The sequence below is a fragment of the Eumetopias jubatus genome, unplaced genomic scaffold (genome assembly GCF_037043125.1).
Source record: "Eumetopias jubatus isolate StellerSeaLion01/CBP00866 unplaced genomic scaffold, mEumJub1_p1.0 scaffold_4, whole genome shotgun sequence".
Classification (NCBI taxonomy): domain Eukaryota; kingdom Metazoa; phylum Chordata; class Mammalia; order Carnivora; family Otariidae; genus Eumetopias; species Eumetopias jubatus.
Window position 1 is genome coordinate 82,070 of NW_028274810.1, and position 10,705 is coordinate 92,774.

The following is a 10,705-nucleotide window of genomic DNA, read 5'->3' on the forward strand; positions in this document are numbered from 1 at the left end:
TAATGACTCTTGAAAGGCAAACTCAAATGGTGAAGGGTGGAAGTTCTTATCCTAGACACAAAACCCCTCAAGTTTTTTATCGGGTCTTCCTCTGAATGGAGGGAAATAGAGGGGGTTATCCCGGCCCTTCAGTTTTTGGCTTTGAACTAAATTCACAGCTCAGGTCAAAAATTCCTACACAGCCAAAGAGATAGCATTGTCGTGTAACCATGCCCCTCCCCAAACAGAAACCCCCGACCTGGTTTTATGGGGGCCATTTTGTGTGAGTAGAGTCTTTTCACTCTTTTCCCTGGCAGCTTGTGGCAAGTTTCCCCAAATTTCATCCCTTAGATTCTTTGCAATAGTCACTACTGTTCAAAACAACTTCACGAGTGCTCTGTGAAAGTAAATGTTAGATCCTCTTTGTCCCTAGCCCAGATAAAATTACATAATGTACCATTTTCTTTTCTGCCAAGATTATGAACTGTTTTTCCAGTCAGTTCTTAAACATAGTTTATAAATTTAAGAGTCCAGATTTCACCTGCTCCTCCTGATTCTCCAGACTCTGTCAGCCATTTCCGCTTTGGCTTCCACTCTCAGACTCTAGATGCCCTAATGCCAGCAAGGCCTTACACGCAAGTAGTTCTAAGCACAGGAAGTTCTCTCATTTAGGAAGGCACAAAAGCTTTCCTTGATTACTCTTAGTTTCTCCTCAGAATTGCTCTAGTATTTTAATGTGGCACTTAAATTAGAAGCAGGGGTCCAAGGCGCGTCTGGACGCAACACCTCTTTCCTGAGGCCAGGCCGTCTGGCCCTGTGTGCGTTTAGTCCGAACTGCCATCGGCCTAACGCCAAGGAACCAAACGTTAGAGGCCCCGAGCCTTCGCCACGAACGCCCTTCCTGAGCGCACACTTCACCTGTGGGGTGTTTGTGTGAAAGCATGAGCGATAGAACTTAAACGTGACTCTGACCGACAAACAGGCCTGTAAGGAAGGCTGCTGTCTCGACCCCTCTCTTGTGTGAGGAGGTTAGCACTGCTATCCCCTGTGGGCCTGCCTGGAGACCCAGGTACCTAAGCCCTAGCACGGAGAAGCCAGGCTGTAGAGTGACCGAACCCTAGCTAACAGCAGTGGAGAAGGAACGTGCTGTAGACAGCATCACGGTTGCGGAGGGTGGCAACACTTTCAGTGTGTCTGCGTGAGGGCCTAGGAAAAGATTCCCTTGAATCACAGGGCGAGAGAAACGGCTTCGCGGAGAGGCACCGCTCGCATCAGCTCTAGGGTCACGAAGCTAGCCTTCCACCGGCACGGGTGCGTGAAGCCCTGAATTCCAGGCACCTCCATCGACGGCAGAAATCTGGGCAGATACCGTGCCTTAAGCTCCCGCCGGTCACTGCCTTAGAGGGCGCGCTCTATTGTTACTGGGGCTGAGAGCTCTGGGAACGGCCTCCCTAAAGCCCAACCGAGCGAGCAAGAGCCCGGGGCCGAAGACACGACTCTTGGCTCGGCTCTTGTTGCTGGGCCCAGGACCGTTGCCCCGTGTGCGAGTGCAGGCCTCAAAACCAGCCCCTGACTGTCAGGAACCACACTGGAGAGCGTCCTGGCTCCAGCCGGGACAGCCGTTGCTCAGGGTGGAAACATTCTGCCTTGTGCCTGCGGCCGTGCGCTGCCAGCTAGTCCCAGACCATTTTCGGAGTGAGACTCAGGGGGCGGCAGAAGGCAGAACACGGCCCCCCACTTGGTTCGTGAAACCGGGCCTCCGGCCCCACTTGGGCATGCAAGTCTCATTGCTAGCGGACGAACGCGAAGCAAACACAGTGTAGAGAATCCGTGCTGTAGCTGTCGCCGACCTCTCTGCGGGAGGAGGCAGCGTACGGTGTCCGGGCACGAGAGCCTTGGGAACGGGTTCCATGCGCCAAAGCCAGGTGAGAAACAGGCCGTTGCGGAAGGCACCTATCGGCTCTGCTCCTGCTACCCGGTCCAGGTACCTGTACACTGCTCCCCGTGGCTCGGGAACTCTCGCCGCTCAACCCTGACTTGGAAGAAAGCAGCCTGGAAACCAGCACAGCTGTAGCTCCCGTCCCCTCTCCACGGGGCGCGGCCACCGGTTCAACCGTGCTTGTGTGCCCAGCTGCGGAGTGGGTCCCAGCGGAATTCCAGGGAGAAAGAAGCAGGGGTCCAAGGCGCCTCTGGACGCAACAGCTCTTTCCTGAGGCCAGGCCGTCTGTCCCTGTGTGCTTTTAGTCCAAAGTGCCATCCGCCTAACGCCAAGGAACCAAAGGCTAGAGGCCCCGAGCCTCCGCCACGAACGCCCTTCCTGAGCGCACACTTCACCTGTGGGGTGTTTGTGTGAAAGCATGAGCGATGGAACCTAAACGTGACTCTGACCGAGACACAGGCCTGTAAGGAAGGCTGCTGTCTCGACCCCTCTCTTGTGTGAGGAGGTGAGCAGTGCTCTCCTCTGTGGGCCTGCCTGGAGAGCTAGGTACCTAAGCACTAGCACGGAGAAGCCAGGCTGTAGAGTGACCGAACAGTAGCTAACAGCAGTGGAGAGGGACCGTGCTCTAGACACCATCACGGTTCCGGACGGTGGCAGCACTTTCAGTGTGTCCGCGTGAGTGCCTAGGAAACTATTCCCCTGAAACACAGGGCGAGAGAAACGGATTCGCGCAGAGGCACCTCTTGCACCAGCTCTAGTGTCACGAAGCTAGCCTTCCCCCGGCACGGGTGCGTGGAGCCCTGAGGTCCAGGCTCTTCCTTCGGACGCAGAAATCTGGGCAGATACCGTGGCTTAAGCTTCCACCGGTCACTGGGTTAGAGGGCGCGCTCTACTGTGTCCTGTGGCTGAGAGCTGTGGGAACGGCCTCCCTAAAGGCCACCCGAGCGAGCAAGTGGCCGGGGCCGAAGACACGCCTCTTGGCTCGGCTCTTGGTGCTGGGGCCAGGACCGTTGCCCCGGGTGCGAGTGCAGGCCCCAAAACCAGCCCCTGACTGGCAGAAACCACACTGGAGAGCATCCTGGCACCAGCCGGAACAGCCGTTGCTGAGGGTGGAAGCATTCTGCCGTGTGCCAGCGGCCGTGCGCTGCCAGCAAGTCCCAGACCTTTTTCGGAGTGAGACTCAGGCGGCGGCAGAAGGCAGAACACGGCCCCCCGCTTGGTTCGTGAAGCCAGGCCTGCGGCCCTGCCTTGGCATGCCAGTCTCATTGCTAGCGGACGAACGTGAAGCAAACACAGTGTAGAGAATCCGTGCTGTAGCGGCCGCCGACCTCTCTGCTAGAGGAGGCAATGTACAATGTCCGTGCGCGAGAGCCTGGGGAACGGTTTCCATACGCCAAAGCCAGGTGAGAAACAGGCCGTTGTGGAAGGCACCTCACGGCTCTGCTCTTGCTACCAGGAGCTGCTACCTCTACACTGTTCCCCGTGGCTCGGGAACTCTCGCCGCTCAAGCCTGACTTGGAAGAAAGCAGACTGGAAACCAGCACAGCTGTAGCTCCCGTCCGCTGTCCACAGGGTGCGGCCACCTCTTCAACTGTGCTTGTGTGCCCAGCTGGGTAGTGGGTCCCTGCGGAATTCCAAGGGAGAAAGAAGCAGGGGCCCAACGCGCCTCTGGACGGAACACCTCTTTCCTGAGGCCAGGCCGTCTGGCCCTGTGTGCGTTTAGTCCGAACTGCCATCCGCCTAATGCCAAGGAACCAAACGCTAGAGGCTCCGAGCCTACCCCACGAACGCCCTTCCTGAGCGCACACTTCACCTGTGGGGTGTTTGTGTGCAAGCATGAGCGATGGAACCTAAATGTGACTCTGACCGAAAAACAGGCCTGTAAGGAAGGCTGCTGTCTCGACCCCTCTATTGTGTGAGGAGGTTAGCACTGCTCTCCGCTGTGGGCCTGCCTGGAGACCTAGGTACCTAGGTACCTAACTAAGCACTAGCTCGGAGAAGCTAGGCTGTAAGGTGACCGAAAACTAGCTAACAGCAGTGGAGAGGGACCGTGCTTTAGACACCATCTCAGTTGCGGAGGGTGGGAACACTTTCAGTGTGTCTCCGTGAGGGCCTAGGAAACGATTTCCTTGAATCAGAGGGCGAGAGAAACGGCTTCGCGCAGAGGCACCGCTCGCATCAGATCTAGCATCACGAAGCTGGCCTTCCCCCGGCTCGGGTGTGTGGAGCCCTGAATTCCATGCACCACGGTCGAAGGCAGAAATCTGGGCAGATACCATGCCTTAAGCTCCCGGCGGTCACTGGGGTAGAGGGCGCGCTCTACTGTGTCCTCAGGCTGAGAGCAGTGGGAACGGCCTCCCTTAAGCCCAAGCGAGTGAGCTAGAGCCCGGGGCCGAAGACACGCCTCTTGTCTCGGCTCTTGTTGCTGGGCCCAGGACCGTTGCCCCGTGTGCGTGTGCAGGCCCCAAAACCAGCCCCTGACTGGCAGGAACCACACTGGAGAGCATCCTGGCTCCAGCCGGGACAGCCGTTGCTGAGGGTGAAAGCATTCTGCCTTGTGCCAGCGGCCGTGCGCTGCCAGTGGTTCCCAGACCATTTTCGGAGTGAGACTCAGGCGGCGGCAGAAGGCAGAACACGGCCCCCCGCTCCGTTCGTAAAGCCGGGCTTGCGGCCCCGCTTTGGCATGCAAGTCTCATTGCTAGCGGACGAACGCGAAGCAAACACAGTGTAGAGAATTTGTGCTGTAGCTGCCGCCGACATCTCTGCGGGAGGAGGCAGTGTACGGTGTCCGGGCGCGAGAGCCTGGGGAACGGGTTCCATCGCCAAAGCCAGGGGAGAAACAGGCCGTTGCAGAAGGCACCTATCGGCTCAGCTCCTGCTACCCGGTGCAGGTACCTCTACACTGCTCCCCGTGGCTCGGGAACTCTCGCCGCTCAAGCCTGACTTGGAAGAAAGCAGACTGGAAACCAGCACAGCTGTAGCTCCCGTCCCCTGTCCACAGGGTGCGGCCACCTCTTCAACTGTTCTTGTGTGCCCAGCTGGGTAGTGGGTCCCTGCGGAATTCCAAGGGAGAAAGAAGCAGGGGCCCAACGCGCCCCTGGACGGAACACCTCTTTCCTGAGGCCAGGCCGTCTGGCCCTGTGTGCGTTTAGTCCGAACTGCCATCCGCCTAATGCCAAGGAACCAAACGCTAGAGGCCCCGAGCCTACCCCACGAACGCCCTTCCTGAGCGCACACTTCACCTGTGGGGTGTTTGTGTGCAAGCATGAGCGATGGAACCTAAATGTGACTCTGACCGAAAAACAGGCCTGTAAGGAAGGCTGCTGTCTCGACCCCTCTATTGTGTGAGGAGGTTAGCAGTGCTCTCCTCTGTGGGCCTGCCTGGAGAGCTAGGTACCTAAGCACTTGCACCGAGAAGCCAGGCTGTAGAGTGACCGAACAGTAGCTAACAGCAGTGGAGAGGGACCGTGCTCTAGACACCATCACGGTTCCGCACGGTGGCAACACTTTCAGTGTGTCCGCGTGAGTGCCTAGGAAACTATTCCCCTGAAACACAGGGCAAGAGAAACAGATTCGCGCAGAGGCACCTCTTGCACCAGCTCTAGTGTCACGAAGCTAACCTTCCCCCGGCACGGGTGCGTGGAGCCCTGAGGTCCAGACTCTTCCTTCGAAAGCAGAAATCTGGGCAGATACCGTGGCTTAAGCTTCCACCGGTCACTGGGTTAGAGGGCGCGCTCTACTGTGTCCTGTGGCTGAGAGCTCTGGGAACGGCCTCCCTAAAGGCCACCCGAGCGAGCAAGTGGCCGGGGCCGAAGACACGCCTCTTGGCTCGGCTCTTGTTGCTGGGCCCAGGACCGTTGCCCCGTGTGCGAGTGCAGGCCGCAAAACCAGCCCCTGACTGGCAGGAACCACACTGGAGAGCATCCTGGCTCCAGCCGGGACAGCCGTTGCTGAGGGTGAAAGCATTCTGCCGTGTGCCTTCGGCCGTGCGCTGCCAGCGGTTCCCAGACCATTTTCGGAGTGAGACTCAGGCGGCGGCAGAAGGCAGAACACGGCCCCCCAGTCCGTTCGTGAAGCCGGGCCTGCGGCCCCGCTTTGGCATGCAAGTCTCATTGGTAGTGGATGAACGCGAAGCAAACAGTGTAGAGAATCCGTGCTGTAGCTGCCGCCGACATCTCTGCGGGAGGAGGCAGTGTACGGTGTCCGTGCGCGAGAACCTGGGGAACAGGTTCCACCCGCCAAAGCCAGGTGAGAAACAGGCCGTTGCGGAAGGCATCTCTCGGCTCAGCTCTTGCTACCAGGAGCTGCTGCATGCACACTGCTCCCCTTTGCTCGGGAACTCTCGCCGCTCAACCCTGACTTGGAAGAAAGCAGCCTGGAAAGCAGCACAGCTGTAGCTCCCGTCCCCTCTCCATGGGGCGCGGTCCCCTGTTCCACTGTGCTTTTGTGCCCAGCCGGGGAATGGATCCAGCGGAATTTCAAGGGAGAAAGAAGCAGGGGTCCAAGGCGCGTCTGGACGCAACACTTCTTTCCTGAGGCCAGGCCGTCTGGCCCTGTGTGCGTTTAGTCCGAACTGCCATCGGCCTAACGCCAAGGAACCAAACGTTAGAGGCCCCGAGCCTCCGCCACGAATGCCCTTCCTGAGCGCACACTTCACTTGTGGGGTGTTTGTGTGAAAGCATGAGCGATAGAACTTAAACGTGACTCTGACCGACAAACAGGCCTGTAAGGAAGGCTGCTGTCTCGACCCCTCTCTTGTGTGAGGAGGTTAGCACTGCTATCCCCTGTGGGCCTGCCTGGAGACCCAGGTACCTAAGCCCTAGCACGGAGGAGCCAGGCTGTAGAGTGACCGAACACTAGCTAACAGCAGTGGAGAGGGACCGTGCTGTAGACAGCATCACGGTTGCGGAGGGTGGCAACACTTTCAGTGTGTCTGCGTGAGGGCCTAGGAAAAGATTCCCTTGAATCACAGGGCGAGAGAAACGGCTTCGCGCAGAGGCACCGCTCGCACCAGCTCTAGTGTCACGAAGCTAGCCCTCCTCCGGCACGGGTGCGTGGAGCCCTGAATTCCAGGCACCTCCTTCTAAGGCAGAAATCTGGGCAGATACCGTGCCTCAAGCTCCCGCCGTTCACAGGGTTAGAGGGAACGCTCTACTCTGTACTGTGGCTGAGAGCTCTCGGAACGGGCTCCCTAAAGCGCACGCGAGCGAGCAAGAGCATATCTTGCAGATACCGTGCCTTTCAACAGTTGTGTTTTCATTTTCATTGGTTTCCGTGAGTTTTTTTAATTCTTCCTTAATTTCCTCTTTGACCCATTCATTCTTTAGTAGGATGCTCCCTAGCCTCCATATATTTCAGTTCTTTCCAACTTTCCTCTTGTGATTGAGTTCTAGTTTCAAAGCACTGTGGTCTGAAAATATGCAGGGAATAATCCCAATCTTTTGGTAGCCGTTGAGACTTGATTTGTGATCTAGGATGTGATCAATTCTGGAGAATGTTCCATGGGCACTAGAGAAGAATGTGTATTCCGTTGCTTTGGGATGGAATGTTCTGAATATGTCTGTGAACTCTTTTGGTCCATTGTGTCATTGAATGTCTTTATTTCCTTGTTGATCTTTTGCTTAGATGATCTGTCCACTTCAGTGAGGGCTTTACCAGAAAGTCCCTCACTATTATTTTATTGTTGTCAATGTGTTTCTTTGCTTTTGTTATTAACTGGCTTATATAATTGGCTGCTCCCACGTTAGGGGCATAGATATTTACGATTGTTAGATCTTCTTGTTGGATAGACCCTTTAAGTAGGATATAGTGTCCTTCCTCATCTCTTATTATAGTCTTTGTTTTAAAATCTAATTGGTCTGTTATAAGGTTTGCCACCCCAGCTTTCTTTTGGTGTCCATTAGCATGGTAAATGGTTTTCCACCCCCTCACTTTCATTCTGGGGGTGTGTTTGGTTCTAAACTGTGTCTCTTACAGACAGCATATCGATGAGTCTTGTTTTTTAATACAATCTGATAGCCTGTATCTTTTGATTGGGGCATTTAGCCCATTTACATTCAGGGTAACTATTGAAAGGTATGAATTTAGTGACATTGTATTGCCTGTAAGGTGACTGTGGCTGTATATTGTCTGTGTTCCTTTCTGGTCTATGCTGCTTTTAGGCTCTCTCTGCTTAGGAGGACCCCTTTCAATATTTCTTGGAGGGCTGGTTTCGTGTTTGCAAATTCCTTTCGTTTTTGTTTGTCCTGGAAGCTTTTTATCTCTCCTTCAATTTTCAATAACAGCCTAGCTGGATATAGTATTCTTAGCTGCATATTCTTCTCGTTTAGTGCTCTGAAGATATCATGCCAGTCCTTTCTGGCCTGCCACGTCTCTGTGGATAGGTCTGTTGCCAGTCTAATGTTTCTACCATTGTAGGTTACATATCTCTTCTCCTGAGCTGCTTTCAGGATTTTCTCTTTGTCTCTGAGACTCGTAAGTTTTACTATTAGATGTGGGGGTGTCGACCTATTTTTATTGATTTTGAGAGGGGTTCTCTGCGCTTCCTGAATTTTGATGCCTGTTTCCTTCCCCACATTAGGGAAGTTCTCTGCTATAATTTGCTCCAATATACCTTCTGCCCCTCTCTCTCTTTCTTCCTCCTCTGGGATCCCAATTATTCTAATGTTTCATCTTATCATATCGCTTATCTCTCGAATTCTGCCCTCGTGACCCAGTAGTTGTTTATCTCTTTTTCTCAGCTTCTTTATTTTTCATCATTTGGTCTTGTATCTCGCTAATTCTCTCTTCGGCCTCATTTGTCCTAGCAGTTAGTGCCCCCATTTTTTATTGCACCTCATTAATAGCCTTTTTGATTTCGACTTGGTTAGATTTTAGTTCTTTTATTTCTCCAGGAAGGGTTTCTCTAATAACCTCCATGCTTTTTTCAATCCCAGCTAGTATCTTTAAAATCATGATTCTGAACTCTAGGTCCGACATCGCACTAATGTCCATATTGAGTAGGTCCCTGGTAGATGGTACTACCTCTTGTTCTTTTTGTTGAGGTGATTTTTTTCGTCTTGTCATTTTGTCCAGAGGAGAATAGATGAATGAGAAAACAAAATGCTAACAGGATAACAACATCCCCAGAAAATATATTCTAAACAAATCAGAAAAGACCTGAGACCAGGGGAGAAGAAAGGGAAAGAAAGAAAAAAGAGAAAAAAAACCCCAAAAAGATAGAAACAGATGAAAACAGAACAAAAATAAAACAGAACATGATCATATATAATCAGGCTAGTGCAGAGATCAGTGCCACACACTAGATTTTGGGTGTATTTTGGTCTATTAGAAGAAAGTGCCTCCTAAAATTTTAAAGAAAGACTTATATATGTACAAAATAAGGGTTGATACAATGAAGGGATGGAATATGAATGTAAAGATGAAAATTATAAAAGATTATGTAAAAGGAATTGATAAGATAGGAAGTTGTTTGAAAAAAGAAAGAAGATTTAAAAAGAAAAGAAAAAACGGAGAGAATGCGATCAGGCAGGAGACTAGAACAAAGCCATACACTAGTGATTTAGGATATATTTTGATCTGTTATAAGAAACTGTACCTCAAAACTTTAGAGAGAACAACTTATATATATATGCGCCATAAATAAGGATAACTACCATGAAGGGACAGAATATGACTCTAAAAATGAAAAATAAAAATTCTTTAAAAGTGATTGATAAGATGCTGGTTGTAAAAGGGAAAAAGAAAAATTCAACAAAAAAGTTAAAAAAAATTAACTTTGAAAGACTAATGAATCACGGTAAAAAAGCCATGAATTCTATGTGCAGTATTCCCTTAGCGCTGGGGTTCTCCCGTTCTCATTGATCGGTGAACTTGGTCTTGGCTGGCTGTTCGTGTTGATCTTCTGGGGGAGGGACGTGTTGCCATGGTTCCCAAATATCTCTTCCGGAGGCGGAATTGCCCTGCCCTTGTCGGTCGGGACTAAGTAAGCTGCTTGGGTTTGCTCTCAGATGCTTTTGTTCCCTGCAAGCTTTCCCTATGGCTTTGGAGGACGAGAGTGAAAATGGGGGCCTCCAGTCTCCGCCCCAGAGGAGCGGAGAACTCAGGGCCCCACTCCTCAGAGCGCCCCCAGAGAAAAGCAGTCAATCACTGCCGTCTCCCCAGTCTCCGGCCGTACTCCGTGCTCACCTGGCCTGTGACCGAGCGTTTCTATCTCTGGCACCTGCTCGGTGTGGAGTCTCCAAACCCAGCCGATCCCTGCGGTGCGCTCTCCTGCCGCTCCTCCTGGAGGAGGAAGGGGAGTCTCCCCGGATCTGCCACTTGTTGGGTCCCTGCTGGAGGAGCAGTGGCCTGATTGTGTCGCCGATCACAGTTTATGGCAACCCCAAGCTGAGATCCCGCGCCTCGGCTCCGTCTCTGCAGCCGGCTTCCCCGCTCCGATACCTGGGAGCTCTGGTGCACTCAGGCACCCCCGGTCGTTCTGTGACCCCCGAGGGTCCTGAGACCACATTGTCCTGCAAGGGTTCCACCCCCCACTTAGCCACTGGAGCGACGTCCCTCAGCAGAGCTAACTTCTAAAAGTTCTGATTTTGTGCTCCGCGGCTCTATCACTTGCCAGAGCGGCCGATGGAGGGCCCCTCCCCCGCCGTCTATCCTCCCGAATATCGCCTCGGATTCACTTCTCCGCACGTCCTACCTTCCAGAAAGTGGTCGCTTTTCCGTTCAGAGAGTTGTTGCTATTCTTTTCTTCGATCTCCTGTTGAGTTCGTAGGTGTTCAGAATGGTTTG